The 21322-nt window shown below is 43.9% G+C and overlaps 1 protein-coding gene across 9 annotated transcripts in view; it reads left to right on the top strand.

Annotated features, from left to right (window-relative positions):
• The window catches only part of slco4a1 (solute carrier organic anion transporter family, member 4A1), a 205568-nt gene that overhangs the window by 100786 nt on the left and 83460 nt on the right, over nt 1–21322 (top strand). For 8 of the 9 annotated variants that reach the window (XM_068048429.1, XM_068048427.1, XM_068048428.1 and 5 more), the window contains one exon: nt 18588–18634. The gene's annotated coding sequence lies outside the window, so the exon portion shown is untranslated. Of the gene's footprint in view, nt 1–14557; nt 14692–18587; nt 18635–21322 lie in introns of all 9 variants that reach the window. The other variant, XM_068048432.1, reaches the window with a different exon arrangement.

Here is a 21322-nt window from a genome sequence, read left to right as displayed (position 1 = left end):
TCCCTTCCATTTGCATCTTTATGTGGTGCCTTTGAGTGCAGCCTTCCCTTTAAATATGATGCCTGCATTTCAGCTGCCAGGACTTCCTCCCACACCTCCCCCCACCCCACCCCACTTGTTGGCCGTTTCCCGAGCCTTCCAGTCGTTAATTGGACTATGACCGCAAAATCTGCCTTCCATGCGACCACACAATCCGATTTGAACCCCGATGTCGGGACTCCTTCCCTTCCAGTAAAATTCAGCCCTGCCTGTGTATGTTTGTGTTTGTTTTAATCTGCTGCATGTTTCTGTGACTAATCTACCTACAGGTATAATTATCATACTTCTTTGGGGGTGTTTCCAAGCTGGAATTCCATACCTGTCAAACTCCATGCACAGAAAACATGAGATTGGCTCTGATTGCTCTTCATTGTTTACTGGCCAGACAGAAAGCATTTTGTTGTTCAGGTTGTCATGTGAGCACCAAGAGTTTCGATCAAAACTTGAGTAAACTGCAATTGCGTTCCTTTCTCTTTCAGGAGAGGAGGTTTCCAGACTTGGTCAAAAATCAGCAGTTTCCAAACAAATGCATGTTTTTTTCAGGCTGAAAATAAGCAAAATGTTTGTAATTAAAACAGTTTTGATTGGAACAGCTAAAATATGAAGTGCACTTAACTGCCTTTGAAGGTACAATGGATCCTTGCCATCTTCTCTCTTTCTACCTTACACAGGATTTCTTAATGGTAGAAATAGTTCCAATCTGTCAAATTTAATGCAGTGACTCCTGGAACAACTACCTCCAAATGTCTGCTTCACTGCTGATGTGTATTTGCTAACTTATGTGGATCAGCACAAAGAGTGAGAGATAGGAATAGGCCATTCAGCCCTCAAATCAATTTCTGCCATTCAATTAAATCTTGGCTGACCTTTTATCTCCACTCCATTGAGCTGCTTTTGCTCCCTTGGATACCCTTACCCAACAATAATCCACTGATCTCAGTTTTAAAAATTTAAATTGATCATACATCCACAGCCTTTTGAGGGAGTCAGTTCCTGATTTCCAATTTCCGTCATTTGCCCACTCATTTATTCTCTCTGTGTTCCTTTGTAATATCCTACTCTCATTGACGGAGCTCACTATGCTTCCTAGCCTGGTGTGATGTAGAAACTTGGATATATATGTATTCCTTTGTCCAAGTCAATAATATCTATGCTGAAGAGCAGAGGCCCAGAGTACTGATTCCCGGAGAACACAAGATTGTATCTTGGCAATTGTGAATAAACCCTTTTGTCCCTATTCTTTCGTCTTTCATTCTCTCTCTCTCTCTCTCTCTCTCTCACTGACCTGCTCTGAGCAGATCACATGGATACCATTTAAAGGCATTTTTCATAGGATTGCCCACCTTGGAGAATCTAGACAGGATAGACACTTGGTCCAAGGTCTTTATAAAATCAAATTTGATTGTTTCCCACAGTTGCACTTTAAATCTGTTGCTACATCAGATATTCCATTCCAAATGAAATGTGTTCTCTACACAGTGCCTTCAAAACACCACAGGTCCCTTCTTTCTGATGGTGCAAGTAGTGTACATTTTTCAGCCACTACAATAGGCCTCAAAAATAGGGCCTATGAAAAACGGGGGGTGTCCAATCCATTAGCTTACTTAAGGAGGATATGTCCATTCCCTGCTCTTGGAGAAATATGATTAATATTTGTGGATATGTGTCAAAAAAATCATCCTGTTGATCTGACTCTCATCCTCATTAATTTTCCCCTTTTTTGGCAGTCAGTTTAAACCTTATTTATATTCATCTCTGCATTTTTTACATCTGGGAATATGACCAGGCCATCTACAATATGGCAGTTAAAATAGAGTTTTATTATTACACTTGGCACATGGTGTTCAATGGAAACTGGAGTAATGTCTTAGAATGACGAAAACAGACAACCTTTGGATGAACTGTGTAATTTATTACATTTCTAGAAAATGGGATCTGTCCTTTCTAATTACACAGATCTGCCTTTCATAAACTGTGTAGCCAGCATAATGCTGCTCTCCTATCTAAACTGCGATGTGGATTTGTTCATTTTCCAGAGCAGAATGAATACAGCTTTACAGTAAACTGTGCAGAACAATAGAAAGAACTTGCACTTATATGATGCCTTTCATGACCTCAGGAGGACCCAAAGCACTTACATATAAAAGTTCATGAACAATATTTTTTTATTATGCATTTATAGGATGTGGGCATCATTGGCTAGGCCAACATTTATTGCCCAGTCCCTGTGGGGTAGGTACACCAACAGTGCTGTTAGGAAGGAAGTTTCAGGATTTTGACCCTGCGACAGTGAAGGAATGGCGATATAGTTCCAAGTCAGGATTGTGTGAGATTTGGAGGGGAACTTGCATTCGCTGCCCTTGTCCTTCTAGTTGGTAGAGGTCGCAGGTTTGGAAGGTGCTGTCTAAGGAGCCTTGGTGTATTGCTGCAGTGCATCTTGTAGATGGTACACACTGCTGCCACTGCGCATCGGTAGTGAAGGGAGTGAATGTTTGTGGAAGGAATGCCAATCAAGCGGGCTGCTTTGTCCTGGGTGGTGTCAAGTTTTTTGAGTGTTATTGGAGCTGCACCCATCCAGGCAAGTGGAGAGTATTCCATCACACTCCTGACTTATGCCTGGTAGATGATGGGCAGGCTTTGGAGAGTCAGGAGGTGAGTTACTTGCCGCAGGATTCCCAGCTTCTGACCTGCTCTTGTAGCCACAGTATTTATATGGCTACTCCAGTTCAGTTTTTGGTCAATGGTAACCCCTAGAGTGTTGATAGTGGGGGATTCAGTGATGGTAATGCCATTGAATATCAAGGGGAGATGGTTAGATTCTCTGTTGTTGGAGATGGCCATTGCCTGGCACTTGTGTGGCACGAATGTTACTTGCCACTTGTCAGCCTAAGCCTGGATATTGTCCAGGTCTTGCTGCATTTCTGCATGGACTGCTTCAGTATTTGAGGAGTGACAAATGGTGCTGAACATTGTGCAATCATCAGTGAACATCCCCACTTCTGACCTTATGTTTGAAGGAAGGTCATTGATGAAGCAGCTGAAGATGGTTGGGCCTAGGACACTACCCTGAGGAACTCCGACAGTGATGTCCTGGAATTGAGATGATTGACCTCCAACAACCAAAATCGTCTTCCTTTGCGCTTGGTATAACTCCAACCAGCAGAGAGTTTTCCCCCTGATTCCCATTGACTTCAATTTTGCTAGGGCTCCTTGATGCCATACTCGTTCATATGCTGCCTTGATGTCAAGGGCAGTCATTCTCACCTCACCTCTCGATTTCAGCTCTTTTGTCCATGTTTGAACCAAGGCTGTAATGAGGTCAGGAGCTGAGTGGCCCTAGCAGAACCCAAACTGAGCATCACTGAGGAGGTTATTGCTAAGCAAGTGCTGCTTGATGGCACTGTTGATGACACCTTCCATCACTTTACTGATTGCAAGTAGACTGATGGGGCGGTAATTGGCCGGGTTAGACTTGTCCTGCTTTTTGTGTACAGGACATACCTGGGCAATTTTCCATATTGCCGGGCAGATGCCAGTGTTGTAGCTGTACTGGAACAGCTTGGCTAGGGGCATGCCAAGTTCTGGAGCAGAGGTCTTCAATGTTATTGCCGGAATGTTGTCAGGGCCCATAGCCTTTGCAGTATCCAGTGCCTTCAGTCGTTTCTTGATATCACGCGGAGTGAATTGAATTGGCTGAAGACTGGCATCTGCGATGCTGGGGAGTTCTGGAGGAGGCTGAGATGGATCATCAACTCGGCACTTCTGGCTGAAGATTGTTGCAAATGCTTCAGCCTTACCTTTCGCACTGATGTGCTGGGCTCCCCCATCATTGAGGATGGGGATATTTGTGGAGCCAACTCTTCCAGTTAGTTGCTTAATTGTCTACCACCATTCACGGCTGGATGTGGCAGGACTGTAGAGCTTAGAACTGATCCGTTGGTTATGGGATCACTTAGATCTGTCTATCGCATACTGCTTACGCAGTTTGGCACATAGGTGGTCCTGTGTTATAGCTTCACCAGGTTGACACCTCATTTTGAGGTATACCTGGCACTGCTCCAGGCATGCCCTCCTGCACTCTTCATTGAACAGTGTCAGTTGGTTGGTTGGAACATGTTGGTCTCCTGGCTTGATGGTAACGGTAGAGACGTGAATATGCCGGGCTATGAGGTTACAGATTGTGGTTGAGTATGATTCTGCTGCTGATGGCCCACAGCGCCTCATGGATGCGCAGTTTTTCATTGCTAGGATCGGTTTGAAATCTATCCCATTTAGCACGGTGGTAGTGCCACACAACACAATGGAGGGTATCCTCAATGTGAAGGCGCGACTTGGTTTCCACATGGACTATGCGGTGGTCACTCCTACCAATACTGTCATGGACAGATGCATCTGCGGCAGGCAGATTGGTGAGGATGAGGTCAAGTATGTTTCTTCCTTACGGTTCCCTCACCATCTGTTGGATACCCAGCCTAGCAGCTATGTCCTTTAGGACTCAGCCAGATCGGTGAGTAGTGGTGCGACCAAGCCACTCTTGGTGATGGACATTGAAGTCCCCCACCCAGAGTACATTTTGTGCCCTTGCCACCCTCAGTACCTCCTCCAAGTGGTGTTCAACATGGAGGAGTACTGATTCATCAGCTGAGGGAGGGCAGTATGTGATAATCAGCAGGAGATTGCTTTGCCCATGTTTGACCTGATGCCATGAGACTTCATGGGATCCAGAGTCAATCTTGAGGACTCCCAGGGCCACTCCCTCCTGACTGCATACCACTGTGCCGTCACCTCTGCTGGGACAGGATCTACCCGGGGATGGTGATGGCAGTGTCTGGGACACTGTCTGTAAGGTATGATTCCGTGAGTATGACTATGTTAGGCTGTTGCTTGACTTGTCTGTGGGACAGCTCTCCCAACTTTGTCCCTAGATGTTAGTAATGAGGACTTTTCAGGGTCGACAGGGCTGGGTTTCCTGTTGTCGTTTCCGGTACCTAGGTCGATGCCGGATGGTCTGTCCACTTTTATTCTTTTTTATTGACTTCCTAGCGATTAGATACAACTGAGTGGCTTGCTAGGCCATTTCAGAGGACATTTAAGAGTCAACCACATTGCTGTGGGTCTGGAGCCACATGTCGGCCAGACCGGGTAAGGACAGCAGATTTCCTTCCCTAAAGGACATTATTGAACCAGATGGGTTTTTACAACAATCGACAATGGCTTCATGACCATCATTAGACTAGCTTTTAATTTCAGATTTATTAATTGAATTCAAACTCCACCTTCTGCTGTAATGAGATTTAAACCCATGTCCCCAGAGTAATCCCCTGGGTCTCTGCATTACTAGTCTCGTGACAATGCCACTACTGGCATCCATTGACAGTAGAAGATGGTTATGTGCATATTTGTGGCCTGCCTGCTCTGAGTAAGTGCTTTGTCTAATTATTATTGTCTGGTTGTAACATGTTTGACTATGTGACGTGCCTTCTGGCCAATGCAATAAAAACAGACAACTTGTATTTGTACACTCTCTTACTAAGTCTCTTGGGATGTTCCCAAAAACCACTTGTATCCAATGAGTACTTCTGATGTACAGTCACTGTTATGGTGCAAATGTACATCCATATTATGCACAGCAGGATCCCACAAACTGCATTGAGATGAATGACAGGTTTTCTTTATGGTCGTGGTTGAGGAAGAAAAGTTAACCATTCCCTGCTGCTTTTCTGATAATGCTACAGGATCTCTTGCATCCACTCGAACCATCAGAACAGGCAGACAGAGCTTAAAGACGGATCTCCAAATAAGGCTGCAAAACCTCAGCACCTTTGTGAGTGTCAGCCTAGCCCTAGATCGTTTACTCAAGTCCTGAAATGAGGTTTGAACCCACAACCTTTTGATTCAGTGTTAAGAGTATTAATAGAATCAAACTGACTCCCTGATTGTGACCATTGCATGTAGCATTAAATCACTTTATCACTTTATGGCCATTCAAGCAATTAACTGAGCATTTAATGAAAAAGCACTGGAGTTAAGTCGGTAGATTGCTTATCGGAGTCTGTGCCGATTCTCAAGAGTATCCATTCAGTACTATTACCCTGCCCATTGTCAGGCAAACCCCCACCTGCCAAGACTGAGACACACATGATTTTTGCCACTTGAACATTAAAACTTAAAAAAGTTGCAAGCCCCTGACTGGACAGACATTTGCATAGTAACAGATGATGTAGAAACAATGGGGACCCCGTAGTTGCTTCCCCAATCCACAGAAGTGGTCAGACCAGTTTTTGTCACATGACTGGCTGTTGCAGAGGTTTGAAGTGAGAGCTTTAAATTAGAGAAAACAGTACTTGAGATCAGTAAGTCATGTGCTTATGGACTGAGAACATCTCCTGTCTGCCTGCCTCCATCTCTTTCCCACGGAACGGAATCTTGTGAAAACACATAAACTCAGAGAAAAATCTCCTATGTGAACAAGGTTTACGAAGAACACTGGGCCCCAACGAAACGCAAGACCGTATCTTCAATCAAGGACTACAGTGAGCTCGAGAAACAGTAACAAGATATTGCCTCAAATTGTTCTACTGATCTTTTCTTCTCTTTTCTGTCCCTATTTGCATGTGTGTATCGCGTGTGCATGCTAGCGTGGGCGCGTCATCTATTCGTAGGCATTAACCGTATTAGAGTTTAAATTTAAGGTTTAATAAATTTCATCTTTCTTCTTTAAACCAAAGAAAGCCTGTTTGAGCTAATTTCTTTGCCTTATAATTGGAAAGTTGTGAAAAAGGATTCACAAAGTGGGAGCTCAAAACACAGTGTGTTTAAAATTAAACCCTGTTACAATAAGACCAGGTGAAGATAGTAACAGACCCCGAGACACCTTTCTCACCTGGTCGTAACACCATTGATACGACCGAGGTGGGTGGCGTGCACTGTCTTTCTCTAGTTCCGTTTCTCCACAGGCCACAGCATATATTTAAATGTGTATGCAGTTACCGATACGGCCAATTATATACTCTATTTTTATGTCTGTATAAAATCCACCAACCAGGTTTCTTTAATAATCAACAAAATTATCAATTTATTCTAAACGAGACTTATTCAGTAAATATGTGAAGCGTTAACACACACATTCATATATAAAAGTTCCCTTCTAACTTAGTCCAACACGTACACGCACACAAATACCAGCTGAAGAAAGAATAGAGGTTTTCTCTGCAGAGATTTTCTTACAAAAAGACAAAAAGAAAATACTTTGACCAAATACTTGTTAATTCTTGAATGAAAAGGATAAGATATGGAATGATATCAGTTGTCCCTTTTCTGGCATCCAAAATACTGCTGTCACGAGGATCGTGATCGAGGACTCAAAACAATATTCAAAACGAAACCAACTCTTGACCACCATAAATTTTGACATGTCACTTCTCTGTAAATAACTCTCATCATCAGAAGGCACCTGCTATTTACTTAGCTGAAGACATGTAAGTGTTTCTAAACAAAATCTCAAAGTCTTTCCAGTGACCTTTGTTAAACAAAGTCCAGCATCTATAGAATTACATCAGTCCTCCAAATGAATTCATCTCTACAACCTTCAACCACATGCCCTCAAAAAAAAAATGTAAAAATAGGAGCACTTACATGACACTGTATGCTTTTAAAATTTTCTTTTTCAAATATTTATTTACATCCCTTTCAAAATCTATTATAGTTTCTGCTTGCATCATTGTTTCTGGTAAACCATTCCATGTCCAAACAACCTTCTGTGTGTTTTTTTAAATTCTGTAAACCTCTTCTTTCATTCCACCGTGGTGATCTTAAATTACTACATATAACAGACTCAACCAGTGGAAATAGGTTTATGTACCTTATCAAAAACCTTCATTAATTTTAAAGATTTCTAACACATCCATTATAACATTCTCAGTTTGAATGAAAGGTTGCCTAGTTTCTTTAAACTGTCAACATTACCAAAGCTTTAGCTCTGGAGTAAATTTCTTTGTAGCCGTTTCATAACTTTGACATCCTTCCTAAATTAGGGTGCCTGAACCTGGCAAAGTATTCTTACAATAGCCTAGCCAATTATTTGTATAGCATTAACATTCCATTGTTGTTGGTGTGGTTGATACTTCTATTATAAAACTTAGGATCCTGTAATCTTTTTCTTACATCGGCATTGCATGCATCATCTGCATACAATGAAATTTTATACTTGCCTATATCCTTAATGTTACAGTACTATCCTGGTTTCTGTACATGCTTTCAGGTTAGATCAAAGACATAACAGGGAGTATCTTTACTGAGTACCCAGACAGAATTTACAAGTTACTTGCTAATTATTAGTGATGGACAGTACGTAGACTGCATGGAACAGGTAATTCCATAATAAAAACAAAAAGTGCTGGCAATACACAGCAGGTCTGGCAGCATCTGTAGGGAGAGAATCAGAGTTAGCAGCCAGACTTTTCCACCCCCCCCCCCCCCCGCCCCCCATAGTAGTGCGCTATTGGCGAGGTGGGGGGCCGTTCCTGTCTTCTTCCCAACCCTGCTGCAGTTTTACGAGGGGCGACAGTGGCGAGAAGCAGCCTGCCCTCCTAGGCCAATTAAGGCCCTTAAGTGGCCTGTTAGATGCCATTTAAGGGCCTCCTCCCGCCGCTGTTGGTTTATCACCAGTGGTGGGCAGGTGGCTCAGGACCTCCAGGAGGACACTCAGTAAAACCTGGCAGCCTTCTTGCAGGCTGGGGGGGACCCTCCTGATCGTGCACCCTGAGCTCCACGGAAGACCCCCCAATGGCCCAACAGCCCCCACTGCACAACATTCCCTCCCCCAACCGACCTCCCCCTTGCCTCACCGGAGACCGGCCGATTGACTCCGCGAGACCCCACACACTTGTCTTTTTTCCGGGGTCGGCATCCCTCTTGCTCCTCTCCCTGGCTGCAGTCCCAGTGGCACTGCTGGGACTGAGAACTGCCACTTGTTACACAGAAAAGAAAAAAAAAATGAACGGTTTCAACTGAGATGGCTGGTGACCTGAAGCAGCAAAGTACCTTTTTGAATTGTTCTGATTAGAGCATGGCAACCCGACGGGACCCGACGACATGCGTTGGGTTCGGATCGGGTCGGGTCACTCTTCCAGGTCCGGCATTCAGGCTTGGGTCGTGTCGGGCCGGGTTGGACACACTCTATCACCACCTCCGGTATGTGGCTCTAATCTTAATGAACTTTTTAAACAACCTTTTGAGTCCAGTTATAGTTTTTGTTGCTTATCTGCACAAGCTTAAAAAGTGAAAAACGGAAGCTAGGTTAACTGAAGATTCCGGTGGTTGGGTCGGGCGTGGGAAAAAAATGAAAGGAATCGGGCCGGGTCGGGCTCGGGTTGGATGTGGTTTTGTTGGGCTTGAGTCAGGTTTCATTTGCAGACCCGAGCCGGCTTTTAGTTCTGATCAAGACAAATATGCTAAAAATGAGGGAAAAACACAGGCAAACAGCTGATCAGAACAAGAGATATCTCTTCTGTATTAAAGGTAATAAAGACAAGGAAATACATGGCACCAAAGGTACTGTAAATTGCGAGTTGCCTCAGAGGGGCGGAGGTCCTGTCCAAAGCCAATTAAGGGCCTGGGCCATGTAAAATCACAGCGTAGCTGCAAGGCCCTGTGGAGGCAGGCTCAGCCCCGACTTTCTGGCCAGTGGCCGGAGCCTCCTGCCCAACATTTCAGGTTTGTCCACAGATGCTGCCAGCCCTGTTGTGTATTTCCAGCACTTTGTTTTTATTTCAGACTTCCAGCATCTGCAGTATTTTGCTTAAATTTTTGCAGGTAATTCCATTCTGCTTAGTCAACGGACATCACTGTAGTCAAGGAAAGTGTGATTCCTGTTGTACCATATCATGTGGCAGGTAAATGAGATTACTGAAATTCACACATTGTGAATGTGGGGCTAAAACCCTTGTCATCAGGATGTGTAATGCTACAAATGCACCAACTTCATTTGCCTTTTAGCCTGGACTTTGATCGAAATCTGCGCTTAATAGAAAAATCTATTAACCTTGAATAGAAAAATTAACTAGTAGCTTCCACATTGTTCCGTGTCTTTGTCTGACTTGTAAGTAAAGTCAAACAGAGCTGACATATTCATCCTTCATGATTAAAAGCATCAGCATTAAATTTATCTACTATTATGATTTAGAAATGCAAGACAACATTTCAACTCGCAATTTAGAGTACCTTTTTGGTGCCATCTACTTCCTTATCCTTATGACCTTTAATACAGAAGATATCTCGTGTTCCGATCAGCTGTTTGCCCTTGTTTTTCCTCATTTTTAGCATATTTGTCTTGATCAGAACAATTCAAAAAGATACTTTGCTGCTTCAAGTCACCAATCTTCTCAGTTGAAACCTTTCACTTTTTTTTTCTTTTCTCTCTCTAACAAGTGGAGTAATGCATGTTCGCAGCGACACCCTCTAAGTGACTTGTAAAGCAGTTAATGCTGATACTGAGGCCTTGCTTTGTTGTATAAGAAACGTCAATTCCCATGGACAAATTATTTTCCGATAACAGGTTAACTTTCAATCTCCAGCAAGAGGACGTCAAGGGACACTGAGAAAATACACTGCCTGATAATTCTTTATTTTGTAATGTTCTTTGAGCGTGTTAATACTTTGCACATAATATGGAATTTATTTTGAAATGTTGGGCTGGATTTTAAGGAGCGCTCGAAGTCAGAATCGGTGGTGGGGTGGACCTGAAGATTGCCCCGGATGAGACCCGCCATGGACCTCGATGCCGGCAGAGCCCAGCCCGATATTACCGATGGCGGCGAGGCCTCGTGGCGGCCCTCCTGCCGCTTGGAGACGGGACCGCAATTTAAATATTTAAATAAAGTAAAATAAGTGAATTAATTAATCTCAGGTCACCTCCTGATGTCCTGCCGTGATCTTCAGCCTACTGGCTGGCACTGTCGTGCCTTCAGATCCCCGTCCGGGGAAATGAGGCAGAACACTTGGGAGGGGAGGGAGGTACGTTTATCAGTGACTGGGGGTAGGGGAGAGTGGAACGGGATTAAATTAGCCTCATGAGCGTAGGGGATGGTTGGAAGGGTTGTAGTTAAAAGTTTGTGCAATTTGGGGCGGGGAGGAGGGAGGTCAGATGGTAAAGGTATGTTTTTTTGGGGGGAAAGGGCAAATAATTAATTTAATTGGTATGGGGGGGGGGGTTGGTGGGAGAGGAGCAAAAGAGATGTATTTATTTATTTTAATTCCATTTCCCTTTAAATATTAAATTTTGCCAGTAGGGTTGACAACCCTTTAAAGCTGGCATCAGTGCCTGCACGTAGGCAGCTGACGCCATTGCTGGGGATGGACAGCCAGCCCCTTCCACAGGATCGGGGTAAAGGGGGGGGGGGGGGCAGCGGGGGGGCGCGGCCTGCTCCGGCTATTTAAATGAGCCGCTGCGCTTGGAATCGCGGTGGCTCTTCGGTGTGTGTCTTGCACGGGCAGGCAGCCAATTATTCCGCACGCCGCCGATTTCGGAGGCAGGCTTATAAAATTCAGCCCATTGTTTGAGCATATTAATCTAAGTTTTATTATAAAAGGAAGAAGCGAATCTGTTAATTGTGTGTCAGTTTTTTATTTATATGCAGGTGGAGGGTGTTAACTGGGATCTTATTTGAGCACTTATAAGGAGGCTGTTACTGAGACTGGTGGAGGTTTTTAAGTGAGGAACTACGGGCTGAATTTTACGCCGCCCCAGCGGGTCGGATGGTGGCGTGGGGGCACCATAAAATTGAGCGGGAGGCTCCGGGAGGCCTACCTGTCCCACTCCCACCTCCGATCAACTTTATGCCGGTTGGGGGGGTGAGGGGGGAAAGGGCCCAGCGATAGTTGCCGGCCTTTCTGTGCCCCGGGGGGGGGGGGGGGGGGGGGGGTGGCCATGATAGTCGGGCACAAGGTACCCGATTGAGGGCCGCCCCCACCTCCCAACCCACCCCTGGGACCCAAGACGCCCCCCATCCCCCCAAACGACCACTCCAGCCTCACCGGGGAAGGACCAATCCACCTGGTAAGGCAAGCCCAACTTACCTCGACTCCAGGCTCCATGATGTCAGCTGGGCTGCAGTTCCAGCAGTAGCCACCGCTGGGACTAAGAGCTGCTGGCTCCCTGATTGGCCAGCAGCTCACTGAGGTGAGACCTCCTCCCTCAAGTGGGTGGAAGTCCCACCTCAGGACATTTAAAGCCCGGGGACCCGTAAAATACGGGATGGATCCCCTGGCTAGGTGGAAGCGGGTTTGCCACTGACTTTTATGTCGGTGGCGAATTCCCATCTGCCTAAGGTAAAATCCAGCCCGAAATGTTTGTAATCCTGTTACTCTGTACAATAAATGTGAAACTGAGTTAAGATAGGCTCCAGCATTATCCTTGCGCAACAAACTTTCTGGAATTTAACACTGCCTGTGCATACATCCATAACCAGATGTATTAGTACCTTGGATATCAAGAAACAGTCGACATAATAGTACTATTGTCAATTCAAAGCGTAAAACAAATATTCTGCCTCAGTAAAATGCTGAAGTTGGCACGGATCCACAAAGCCAAATTCTGTTCTCTTAGATAAAAGCAAAATACTGCGGATGCTGGAAATCTGAAATAAAAACAAGAAATGCTGGAATCACTCAGCAGGTCTGGCAGCATCTGTGGAAAGAGAAGCAGAGTTAACGTTTCGGGTCAGTGACCCTTCTTCGGAACTGACAAATATTAGAAAAGTCACAGATTATAAGCAAGTGAGGTGGGGGTGGGGCAAGAGATAACAAAGGAGAAGGTGCAGATTGGACCAGGCCACATAGCTGACCAAAAGGTCACGGAGCAAAGGCAAACAATATGTTAATGGTGTGTTGAAAGACAAAGCATTAGTACAGATTAGTGTACCGGAAAAAGAGTTGGGGGAGGGGGCCTGAGTAGGACTGGAACAAAGAATGCTCGACATATCCCACAAAAAGACAGGCATAACTAGGACCCATGCGGGTACCCATAGCGACACCTTTTACTTGAAGGAAGTGCGTGGAGTTGAAGGAGAAGTTGTTCAATGTGAGAACAAGTTCAGCCAGGTGGAGGAGGGTGGTGGTGGATGGGGACTGGTTGGGCCTCTGTTCCAGGAAGAAGCGGAGAGCCCTCAAACCATCCTGGTGGGGGATGGAGATGTAGAGCGATTGGACGTCCATAGTGAAGAGGAGGCGGTTGGGACCAGGAAACTGGAAATTGTCAAAATGACGTAGGGCGTCAGAAGAGTCACAGATGTAGGTGGGAAGAGACTGGACCAGCGGAGAAATGTACCGGAAAAAGAGTTGGGGGAGGGGGCCTGAGTAGGACTGGATCTGTACTAATGCTTTGTCTTTCAACACACCATTAACATATTGTTTGCCTTTGCTCCGTGACCTTTTGGTCAGCTATGTGGCCTGGTCCAATCTGCACCTTCTCCTTTGTTATCTCTTGCCCCACCCCCACCTCACTTGCTTATAATCTGTGACTTTTCTAATATTTGTCAGTTCCGAAGAAGGGTCACTGACCCAAAACGTTAACTCTGCTTCTCTTTCCACGGATGCTGCCAGACCTGCTGAGTGATTCCAGCATTTCTTGTTTTTATTTCTGTTCTCTGAGAGTTTGGCCACTCAAAGAAGAATGACTTGTTACCACACAAGTTAGTGCTAATATCTATCCATGGGCCAATCACACCTAATAACTAATCCATAATTTAAACAAAACATACTTGAACCTCAGTTCGAAGTTCTAAATATTTCCTGCATCCAAATTGAATGACTTACCTGATCTTTAACTAATGCAAACTCCTACGGCTCAATATGCCTATTCATAACTTTTAAAATAATCTCTCTCCTCTTTAAAAAGAAAAAAAAAACACACCGCAGCTCTGGGTGATAGGGTATGACTCACTCACTCCTTTTCATGATTTCCAATCCACAGGGTTGGTCTCCTGGAAGGTTTGATGTCTGTCTGAGTTACACAAGCAACCTGATCCTCTTCCTGGCATCCTGAATTTTTTTTTAATTCTTTCATGGGATGTGGGCATTGCTGGCTAGGCCAGCATTTATTGCCCATCCCTAAATGTCCAAGATGTTCCATGATCTCCCATTGTAATAAAAAAGAAAAGTGCAGAGCAAAATCCCATGCAGCATTACTTCATATCTCATGTTTCATGAAAGAATATTGAAATTCGCCATTATTTCCTTCCTCTCCTGCTGTGAGAATTAGAATTTTGGATGAACATTGCATGGGATTTTTCAACCATTAACTTAGCAGTCCAAAAATCAAGAGTATCCTGTGCCTGAACTAATCAGAATTGTGAAGTCTCAAAGCTGCCATGAGAAATTAAGTCAAGAATCAACTTACAATTGAATCATTTATAGACACCCTTCAGTCACTTTGGGGGCAAGAAAGTTTCCGATGATGTACATGTCTAATATGAAATCCACATTTATTCCCTGAATCAGTTCTTTTTTTATTTGCTCATAGAATGTGGACTAGACCAGTATTTATTGCCCATCCCTAACTGCCCTTGAGCTGAGTGGCTTGCTAAGCCATTTCAGAGGGCATTTAAGAGTCAACCACATTGCTGTGGGTCTGGAGTCGCATGTCGGCCAAACCAGGTAAGGACAGCAGATTTCCTTCCCTTAGGGGAATTAGTGAAGCAGATGGATTTTTACAACAATGGTTTCATGGTCACTATTAGACTAGCTTTTTAATTGCAGATTTATTAATTGAATTGCAATTTCACCATCTGCCGTGGTGAAATTCAAACCAATGTTCCCAGAGCACTAGCCTGGGCCTCTGCATTACTAGTTCAGTGAAATTACCACTACACCACCACCTCAGATTGAAAAGTACCCTAGTTCTACTCACCTGAACTGAGTACTAAGAAGATGAAATACTTTGTGTGAAGCTCATATTTGCTATGAATTTCCTTGTTGGCACTTTCCTATTAGCCCTTAATATTGGTGTTTTTCCAAACTATTATATATAATGAACATTGATTACACTGCATCATCCAGTTCTTCATTGAACAATTTCTTTCAACATGTGATACGGGAGTTGTGGTTATTTTGTTTGTTGATATTCACATTGAATGGGGAAAGCAGAGTCCTGTATGTAATCAAATACATGTCTGGAATGCAGTGAAGTAGTCAATTTAAACAGAATGACCACAGTGGTCGAGTGCATATTTTTCTCTTCCTTTTTAATAAAGAGAAACATGCAGTGCAGCTAATCTGTAGCCCCTAGCCTGTACTGCAATACTTTACTATCATTAGGCAGCACCATTCTTGAAGATTTATTCAAACATAATCAAACAATATCTCAAACAAAATGTTGGATGTGAGCCATTGAACTACTTTTACTCAGTTCTCATGGATCTTACACCAAATGTTATTATTTCCAGAGTCATGGGGCTAGATTTTATGGAGGCGCAAGGGGCCCTGCCGCCAGGGTCAAAAGCAGGGGGCGAACCTGCTTCGGCGATCAGTGGGATCCGGGGCCACATCTTGTCAGCGGCAGTCAATTGAGTTGCTGCCGCCAGGGCTGCATTCCCTATTAAGGAGTCCGCCCTGCCCCCAAGTGCTGCTGGCCAATCAGAGGGCCGGCAACTCAGCAGCGCCACCGCGAGCGGTGGTTGCTGAGGACATGTGGTGCCTTTGCCATGGGAGAGGGGGGGTCATTGCCACCAGAGGTCTCCCTCGGTGGGTTAAAGAGTGCTACTGAAGTGGCTCAATTGGGCTCCAGGTTGGTGGGCCATCTGTCATCTTCCCTGCTGCTGGTAAAATGACATGGTGGCGGGAAGACAATGGGCATAGCACCTGCTGCCTTCCCATGCCGTTTTGTCAGTCTTCTCACCTCCCCAAAGTCCTGATAAAATCCAGTTCATTGAATTCATAATTTTGATGGCGTCTTTGTGTGAAAACTGAGTTTATACAGTTTTTTTTGAGACCGTGATTCCCTATAAATGAAGCTGAAAGCTATAAGGAGTTCCAGGAAAACAAGGATGATCCTAAATAGTTTTAAAACACACAATCTTATGATCAGAGACATGTGACTGGAACTCAGGTTTCCGTTTTAGAAGAACTCTACAGTGAATGGAAGCAGAAACAGCCAGTTATGGTTTTAAAAGAAATAAGCTGGGAAATGCAGATTTTTGTGCTTCCAGGGAAGCAGCTTAGATTTGAAACAGATTACAAAGCAGCAGCTCCTTTGGCTGCAGGCAGAGGAGCCTGGACTGAGAGCTGACCATTGGTGCATGACTTACAGCAGCTATCTTCAGTGACTTAAAGTTTTCAATGGAACCATACCATCAGGACGGTTGTGTATGAGACTGATGTTGTTTGGGAGGTGATGAGACCAAACTATTAAAGGCAAGAATGCATGACTCGCTATCGATGTGACTTCATTACTTCCATATCTGCATCTTGGAGGACAAGAAGCGGAAAACTACCCGAGGAAATTCCTGATTTTGTTGTACAGTGGGACAGTTCGGTGCCATCTTGCTTATAAGTCTGTTCAGAGGATTCGTACGGAGTATCTTTGATGTATCTACTAATTAACATGTAACCTTTAAGATGTACATATATGGATTGTGGTTTAACTGTTCGTTCATGTTTAATTTACGTTTCTTTTGGTTTGACTGTTAAAGTAAAATTTATAAAAATGAAATCTTGTTTATTTGGTTTTTGTTTCCTAAATTGGGGTCGGTCAGTGGATTTAATTCTTTTGGTTTGTTGGTGGCCTCCACGGGAATCATAACATAATAGATTAGTAACTCAAGTCCCTTGAAAAAATACGTCATCACAGAAAAGAGTTTAATATGTTACAGAAAGAGTTTATTTTAAAAAAGGGCAATTAAAACTTGAAAAGACTATTGACATTGGGGTAGATTTTCACCTTCGCCACCTTGGCAGTAATCTGGAAGAGCAGATCACCAACCATTATGGAAGAATGGAATGGGCAGGTGATCTGCCCCAGTAGCAACACCAACTTGCATTTATATGACACCTTTGGCAGTGAAAAGAATGACAGAACTCATTGTTTTTATGATAGTTCTTAATGAAAGCAAAATATTATGTTGTTCATGTGGAAGTGATGATTTCTGGTAGTAGTTTCCTGTATAAGTTTGCTTGGAATTTGAAAGCACCAATTTATCATTCAGATAAGTGAGATTCATATTGAATAATAAAATTCTGATGGTAGGAAAGTTGTCTGTGCAGTACTAGTTAATTATCACCAAAAACAGAAATTCTACTTCCATTCTCTTTTTCACACATGGGGCTGGATTGAATGGGGTCCCCAGAAATGGGCTAGCAGGCAGGGGTGGGGGGCCCAAAGAATTGTGATGGGGGCGTGGATAGAGGATACGCACCTTCCAGTCACTCTGCAATTAAGTCAGGGCGGGAAAGGCTGTAGACAGTCTTCCTGCCCAGAGGCCAATTGAGGCCCTAAAGCGGTCTATTAGCCATGTAAGGAGCTCTTCCCACCGCCTCTGAATTAAGCCAGCGGGGGAGGGGGCCTCCCCCACATGGGGAGGTTGCCCAGTAAATCGAGGCAACCTCCTTGCAGGCTTGGGGGTGGGGTGGGTGGTGGCCTCCAATGTGGGCAATCTCACTGGCAAACAACCCACCTCCTGTAATACCCTTCACCCCTGGACTCATTGACAACCTCCCTGGCAACCTCGCCTTACTCAGCTTTTTTCCGGGTCTCCAGTACTGGGCCTGCTGCCAGGCCTCCGGGAGTACCGGCAGTGGCCACCACTCCCTCTGATTGGTCGGCAGTTCTTGGAGGTGGGATCCCTGTCTTTAAAAGGATGGGGATCCTGACGCCGGGCACTTAAGTGCCTGCGCGCTGTTGAATCACGCCGGGGGACTGGGGGAGTTCCGAACGACAAAGAGGCAGGGTTCCCCTCAACTTTATGGCCTGGCGCCGGGAGCCCCACTGCTGCGACTAAATCTAGCCCATGTTATGGTTATTAGTCGCTAGTATGCAGGACCGAGTTTTCTGCCTATTGTCTATGGATGGGTAGAAAATTCTAACCCAGACTATGTAATTAAAAACGTCTATAATATTCTCATTGCTGTGTGAACATGATTATTCAGAAAGATGCGCTGTTTTTATTTTGTGGTTGTCAAGGTGAGGAATTGCTAGGTGATAAATGGTGAGCATATTTTCAATTTTGGCATCCTCCCAATATTAGTATCAAGCACTCAAATGTAGCCTGGGCCACATGCAGAATTAAGCTCCTCCTACACCATCGTGGATCACAGCAGGATTATAAATGCAAGTATCCAATTTTTTTGGTTAAGTGGAAGTTAAATGATCTTGCAGTTTGCTTGATTTGTTCCAACACAACTTTCTCATATACATTTTTTTTTTATAACTTACGCAATGGAACATTGTCCTTGTATTTACAATGTTCATATTTTGAAGAAAAGTTTTTCAACATTCATTAATCAGTACTGTTGGGTTTGACTATTTTTAACTCATTGTTCTTTGCTGCTCCACTTAGATGCAGTACTTTCTCAACTGAAGCTCAAAGGCATCCAATTTACTTTGGTAAGTACACTTATTGTGAAGCATTTGACCACCCATGTTACATATTATTTTACAACTTCCAGAAAAGTCAATACTAAAGGTCTCTTCTGCAGACTTTTTTAACAAGTAGAATAAATTTGATGTTAACAGAAGCTTCAAGTGCATGTTTGCCATTTTCTATTAATTCTTCTATATGTTTTGAGGAAAATGCTATGATTATTTGAAATTTCTAAGAAAGGACTTATGAGGATTTTGTATACTATTTCCAAATCCCACTTCTATTTGCAACCTATGCTTTTTCACATTTTAGATCCAGATTTTCGAGTAAGCATGTTTATCTACAGGTTTTTGAAACCCAAGCTTTTCTTGCCTAAACCACCAGTATTTCATCTTCTCCCCTCCTTTTAACTTTAGTGCTTTGGCACGCTTTTGTCATGGGCATCCTGGATTCATTTTTCTTTGGTTGCATTTCTCTTTAGAACATAGAACATTACAGCGCAGTACAGGCCCTTCGGCCCTCGATGTTGCGCCGACCTGTGAAACCATCTGACCTACACTATTCCATTTTCATCCATATGTCTATCCAATGACCACTTAAATGCCCTTAAAGTTGGCGAGTCTACTACTGTTGCAGGCAGGGCGTTCCACGCCCCTACTACTCTCTGTGTAAAGAAACTACCTCTGACATCTGTCCTATATCTATCACCCTTCAACTTAAAGCTATGTCCCCTCGTGTTTGCCATCACCATCCGAGGAAAAAGGCTCTCACTATCCACCCTGTCCAACCCTCTGATTATCTTATATGTCTCTATTAAGTCACCTCTTCTCCTCCTTCTCTCTAACGAAAACAACCTCAAGTCCCTCAGCCTTTCCTCATAAGACCTTCCCTCCATACCAGGCAACATCCTAGTAAATCTCCTGTGCACCCTTTCCAAAGCTTCCACATCCTTCCTATAATGCGGTGACCAGAACTGCACGCAATACTCCAGGTGCGGCCGCACCAGAGTTCTGTACAGCTGCAGCATGACCTCGTGGCTCCTAAACTCGATCCCCCTACTAATAAAAGCTAACACACCATATGCCTTCTTAACAGCTCCATTAACCTGGGTGGCAACTTTCAGGGATTTATGTACCTGGACACCAAGATCTCCCTGCTCATCTACACTACCAAGAATCTTCCCATTAGCCCAGTATTCTGCAATCCTGTTACTCCTTCCGAAGTGAATCACCTCACACCTTTCCGCATTAAACTCCATTTGCCATCTCTCAGCCCAGCTCTGCAGTCTATCTATGTCCCTCTGTAACCTACAACATCCTTCGGCACTATCCACAACTCCACCGACCTTCGTGTCATCCGCAAACTTACTAACCCACCCTTCTACACCCTCATCCAGGTCATTTATAAAAATGACAAACAGCAGTGGCCCCAAAACAGATCCTTGCGGTACACCACTAGAAACTATACTCCAGTATGAACATTTACCATCAACCACCACCCTCTGTCTTCTTTCAGCTAGCCAATTTCTGATCCAAAGCACTAATTCACCTTCAACCCCATACTTCTGTATTTTCTGCAATAGCCTACCGTGGGGAACTTTATCAAACGCCTTACTGAAATCCATATACACCACATCCACGGCTTTACCCTCATCCACCTGTTTGGTCACCTTGACAAAAAACTCAATAAGGTTTGTGAGGCACGACCTACACTTCACAAAACCGTGCTGACTATCTCGAATGAACTTATTCTTTTCAAGATGATTATAAATCCTATCTCTTATAACCTTTTCCAACATTTTACCCACAACCGAAGTAAGGCTCACAGGTCTATAATTACCAGGGCTGTCTCTACTCCCCTTCTTGAACAAGGGGACAACATTTGCTATCCTTCAGTCTTCCGGCACTATTCCTGTCGACAATGACGACATAAAAATCAAGGACAAAGGCTTTCTTTGGCAAGATTTCAAATAGGCTTTTCTGTTGTATTGGATGCTTGCACCATTCCAAACATGAATTTCAATTTCAACTGTGTTGCTTGGGGTGTATTTGTAATTTGAATCTGCAGTTTCTCAATTCAATCCTTATATACAGTAATCCTGGTCTAAATTATGGAGCCTCCACTAAGTAATTAACAAAAAGGAAGCACTTTGCCAACAAAATTCCATTGTCGGATTCAATGTTCGTGGTTAAAACATCTGAAATTTGGAGAGGCAAGCACTCCCTGTTTGTAGCATACACTTGGATTTTGTCATGATTGTGGAGGAGTACTGTGTGCTGTACAATTTTTCTCCTTTGTCTTTTATTAGGGTTGTACATGGAGTCAGTCATAGAAATAAGCCAGTTCTCTTGGTAAAATTAAGTGATGTTTTTATTAGCGTGTGATTTTGGTCAATAAACATTTATTCGTAATACAGTCTTTGTGTGGAGAGTTTCAGTGCTGAAGGCGGAAGGTTAGATTGGGCGTTCGAATAGTTTGCTTCTTGATCTGGTTTCTTACCATCGACTGCAGCCCTGCGTAGGGCCAAACAGACTCTTCATATTCATCTTTAACTACACACTCAGTGCATGAATACTTGCACTATCATCTTCGCCTCCAATCCTGAGTTCTTCAGACCTTATTCACATGCACAGTTTTTGGCAAATCCCTAACCTTGTTTGGGGTCGTAAATCATGAAGTATTTTCCTCATAGACCAGACCGTTAGTGTGAT

This window comes from Heterodontus francisci, chromosome 16 (genome assembly GCF_036365525.1).
Source record: "Heterodontus francisci isolate sHetFra1 chromosome 16, sHetFra1.hap1, whole genome shotgun sequence".
In the NCBI taxonomy this organism is placed as follows: Eukaryota; Metazoa; Chordata; class Chondrichthyes; order Heterodontiformes; family Heterodontidae; genus Heterodontus; species Heterodontus francisci.
Note: the sequence above shows the minus strand (reverse complement) of the source record. Positions and strands in the feature narration are given on the sequence as shown.